Source organism: Hippocampus comes, unplaced genomic scaffold (genome assembly GCF_001891065.2).
Source record: "Hippocampus comes isolate QL1 unplaced genomic scaffold, H_comes_QL1_v1.1 scaffold53, whole genome shotgun sequence".
Taxonomy (NCBI): Eukaryota; Metazoa; Chordata; class Actinopteri; order Syngnathiformes; family Syngnathidae; genus Hippocampus; species Hippocampus comes.
The window spans coordinates 434,462-439,181 of record NW_017805707.1 but is presented as its reverse complement, the minus strand read 5'-3'; the positions used below and the strand labels follow the sequence as shown (position 1 = coordinate 439,181).

The window sequence follows — 4,720 nt, the reverse complement described above, 5'->3', positions numbered from 1 at the left end:
CCATGCGGACGTTGAGCCGGCGCACTGCCAGCTGACACGTGAGGAGCGCGGCGGACGTTGAGATGGATGGCGGTGAGAAAACAAATCGGTTGTTGCAGTCAATAGTTGTTCCCCGAGGGCCGAGACCTTGAAGGCAAACGGAGCAACAATTTGACCGTAGCTCGCACCCTTAAAATTCAATTCACTTTTGTGTTTTAACAAGTTTGGCATAAAACTAAGTCCTACAGTTTCATTTAATTTTGATTTTAAAGTATTATTTGAATCGCTCCATATCAAGTGGCACAAACGCAAATAATACCGAAGTCAAAGAAACTCGGCAAGTGGCAAGCAACAAAGCCTTCTTTAGATCTGGGCCATTTCCCAAAATATTTGCACCACTTCTTCGACACGCCGGCAGTCACTCTTGGTTGACCCCTCCGCCCCCCCCGACCACTGCTGCTGCTGCTGCTGTTGTTGTTGTTGACGCGCTCGCTCCGAGTACATCCCGATCCCAGATGGTCCCAGCTGTGTCGTCAGGTGGGCTTTTATTTGCGTGACCGCCCGCCAGGAAAGGCGAGCAAAGGGCAGCACTGCCGCCCGCTCGTCTGACGGAGAAACGAGGCCATTGCGGAACACATTCACGCTCATCCAAGGAGGGGCGGGGAGGGGGGGGTGACGGGTGTGCAGCCACAAATCCATCACGTTTGCATTCCGTCGCCGTCACGCGCAAATATTTCACAATCTGCGCGTCTTTTCCCCCCGGTAGCCGACGGTCAGGTGCTCTCAAAAGCCCCGATCCAGCCTGTTTTAGACGTCGCCCTCCTCCAACACACCTGACTCAAAAACCCCCACCCCCAAACAAAAGAAAAAAAAATGGCGTCATCAGCGCAAACAAGTAATCGAAAAAAGTTTTCTTGCATCCGTGATTAAAAAGCGTCATACAAATATATTGACCCGTTACTTTTGTGTCGCATCACTTTTACTCTAAGCTTTGTTTTTGTCGTTTCCCATCGTTTCAATGAACCAATTCACTTTGTTGTTCAAACGTGCCATCCCAGTTCAAGTTAGGTGCGCAAAATAAGGTAACAAATGTCCAATCCAATCTTTTTTTTTTTTTTTTTTTTTTTTTAAAGAAGAGACATTTTCTTGGCTTCAGATTGAAAAGCCATTACCGATAAGACTCGCAGGCTATAGCGGGAAGATAGAAAGAAGTCATTATTAGAGATTAATGAGTTTTTGGGGGGAGGGAGGGGGGCGGGAATAAACGTTGAGCGGTGGGCCGCGTTGTCGCCCATGAGACAAATTGGGGCGAGTGCTGTATTTTTTTTTTTTACTTCCCGTTCTTCTATCTGTCATGCTCGGCGGCTCACATCGGAGTGTTTTGGCTCCTTCAGATGAATTGTCACTCCCAAATCAAGTGATGGAACAGGACGGACACAATGGGGGGGGGGGGGGTTCAACCCATCTGAATTCCATTAGTTGGGACGGGCTCGAGGTTTCACTTCCTGTGTGACCCCAACCCTTGGCCACCATCACCCTCCCGTGCCCCGGGGAGTTCCACGGCTTCCACCGCTCCCGATCACATTCCAGCGTCAGGCTCATAAATCAGTTTCCTTGCTCACGCCGGCCTGATTATTGGCGAATCGATCGATCGCGGCCATGTTGACTGCCGATGCGCCGAGCCGGCCGTGACTAATGAGCACCAGGCGCACTCATCGCGGCGTTTTTATTGTGAGGATCGTCATCAGCACGACGGCAAAAAAACGAAACGATTAAAGTCTGGCAGGAATGTCGCTCAGGGAATTATGAAAAATCTCTTTAACTTTTATTAGCTGGAGCACAGAGGTTTAAATATTAACATCGAGCTGAGAGCTTCATGAATACAAGCAAGCTGCTGGTGGTGGGGCTTGAAGAGCACTTTGTTCGGTTCTGCTGGCCTCTACTTTGGACTGACCAACTGCATTAAAAAAAAAAAAAATAGTAGGCCTCTTCCTGCTTCTTAAGTGAGATCATGAACAAAAAGGCCGCAATTCCAGCCGGACTTGCACTGAAATTTGGCCGTTTCTCTCTTTGCCCGTGCGCATCCTCTCCACTCTCTGTCCTATCCTTCGCATAATGCAATGACAAAATGAAAATACCAACGGACTAACAAACGGCTATCAAACCACAACTTGCTGCCTCCCTCTTTTTGCGTCTCGCAAGGTGACCCACTTTTGGGCTCACCGATCTGGATGCACGTGCGCGTCAAAACAATAAGCTGTGTTCCCAGACATGTTAACACAAATGCAAAAATATTATTTCATGTTTAAAAAAAAAAAAAGGTTCCATTGGGTTTCATCACACAGCCGCCATTGCTGTTCTTCCCCAAAATGCCAGCAAACATGCAATCCAAGAATCCGCAGCGTTTGCCTCGTGCCGCTTCTCCATCAACAAATTTAGTCAGCAAATACTTTTCGATTTAATCATAGAAAAAAAAAAATCAATAAAAGAAATGGATGCCCGCTCGTCGGTAATGCATGATTCCTGTCAGCACGGCTGCGGATCACGGCACAACTTTTTTCATCATTTCATCTCCTTTAATCAAATGGAGGGAAATGATATCAGGCTACTCGTGAAGCGTATCCCGCGCTGGAAGAGTCCTCGTGGGAGGAGGAGGGTGGCATTCCGAGGTCGCAAATGGATGAGATGGATTATTAATGACTTGAATATGAGACGGATGGAATGCTCGAGATCCTTATCAGCGGGGGGGGCGGCTGGCTCTAATTGTGATTGCCATCAGCCGGGCGAAACAGGCGGAAGTGCAATGGACGCCGGTTGCGAGAATCTGATACTCTGTTTATTATTTGTGCTTCCTGTTCATTTTGAGATTACTGCTCGCATTTTAGACCCGTGTCTAGTTTACAATGGGTCTCCGTCCAAGTTGTTCATGTTAATTCTTTTCCAGCTCATTCGGTTCGGAATCATTTTGAACAAATAGAGGTGGCAAAGAATAACAGGGACCCCAAATTTGGACTTTCCCGAACAAGTGAGCCATAAAGACTGAAAAGCAACTTTCAGGAGGAAAGTACATAGACTGTGTGAATTGTGAAAAAGCGTCTATTAGAGGTTGGGCCAGTAGGTAGGATTAGAACTTTGTTTTCGGGTTGGTCGACCCCTCCTCCCCCCCAAAAAAACTTTTTTTTAAAATATCTACAGACACAATTAAGATAAGATAAGATAAGAAAACCTTTATACGTCACAATCCAAATAGTCCCACTCTAATCAAGTGAGAATGGTAGTACACCATAGCGCGATCCCGAGTCCAGTCAATTTTGCATTGATTGTCATGATCAGACTTACTTTTCCGTTGATCGTTGCCGTACTTTATGTAACTTCCTGTTTCGCTTGTGGCAAACGTCTGCTTCTTCCTCCGCTTTCCTCTGTTGAGCTTCCTCGTCCAACTCTCCTGCAGACATGCCGGGGTCTCGACCTCCATCTCCCATCTCCTTCCAGGCGGGGCGTCCCTGGAGTGACCTTGGGGCTAATGAGTTCCTGAACACCAGTCAATAAACCTCGCACCCCCCTTCCAACCATCACTGCCAACCCCCCCCCCCCCACACACACACACACGATATGCTCAGCCCACAAAGAGAAAGAAGGCGTAGTGGCGAGGCAGGCAGGGCAAAGCAGGACAGAGGATTCCGATGAAAAGAGCTTAGAGGACTGAACACTTCTCTTCCGACACACAACAAGCAGACCTCGGGATCAAGTAAGTGCGTCTTTGTTTTGAAAAGGCCACATGTGCTTACTTCCGGCGAAGTCGGGCCCTCTCTGAAGCGTCGGTTAAATTTTGGGTCGAAACTCTGGGAAAGTTTTCCCAACATTTGATTGTTTTGCCATTTAGGAATGATGGAACAGCTGAAAAAGCAGAATGTCCTGGCTAAACTTTTTGGTGGGGTCCCTGTGACGTCTGAAAGGTATTGACATGAAACGGGCTTAGAATGGTGATCTGAGAATGTTCCTGCTTTTGGAGGGAGAGTTCAGAAACTTATGAAAGGTGCAATGGCGTAAGTGTGTATGTGTGTGTATGTGGGGGGGGGGGGAACACTGCTTTTCGTGGCTGGCTTTTCCACATGTTGCTGTTCTATGTGAAGGATATGAACACCGAGGTAGCGTTGAGGCCTATCGCAGGGCAGGATGGTGCCAGTGCGAAAGGGAAAAAGCGGTACACTGTCCGACAAATTTAGATGATAGATAGTATGAGGCGTATCAGATGCAAGGAGATCATTGTTCTGTATGAAAGATACAAACGCAACATTTGGATGCCAAGGCAATATTCCTGGAACGGGATGTGAAAGTCATCTGAAGATATTTGTCAAGTGACTTGTGGGTTAATATTGCGATGGGCATCATTCCACGCTTGTGCTCTGTTTGATGCGGCCCACTTTTTTCCCAGGATGCCGCGATTTGGGTCAGGCCTGAGCGGAATGACAAACCCTTAGCGGGTGTATTGTATCGCCGCCGTCCAGCTGCCGTTGCCATGGCGTTCCTCGGCAAACGCTCTCCTGTCTTATATGCATTCCTGGCACAGGCACCCCCCCCCCCTTCACTACCACCCCCCTCTCCAACCCCTTCAAAATGAGGCGTCAACCCAAGGTGGTGGTCGGAATGAAAAAGGCGGATGAGCCGGAGAAGTTTTCAGAGGAAGTTCCAACCGGAATGCGGATCGCAGGTTTGGGGGGGGGGGGGGGGACACACACAG

The 4,720-nt window shown here is 48.3% G+C and overlaps 1 protein-coding gene across 2 annotated transcripts in view; it reads left to right on the top strand.

Annotated features, from left to right (window-relative positions):
* Window positions 1-4,720, top strand: part of ptn (pleiotrophin) — a 43,715-nt gene that overhangs the window by 24,138 nt on the left and 14,857 nt on the right. The window contains exon 1 of one of the 2 annotated variants that reach the window (XM_019883064.1): window positions 3,596-3,727. The exons of the other annotated variant lie outside the window; for it this stretch is intronic. The gene's annotated coding sequence lies outside the window, so the exon portion shown is untranslated. Of the gene's footprint in view, window positions 1-3,595; window positions 3,728-4,720 lie in introns of those variants that run through there. 2 annotated transcript variants of the gene reach the window in all.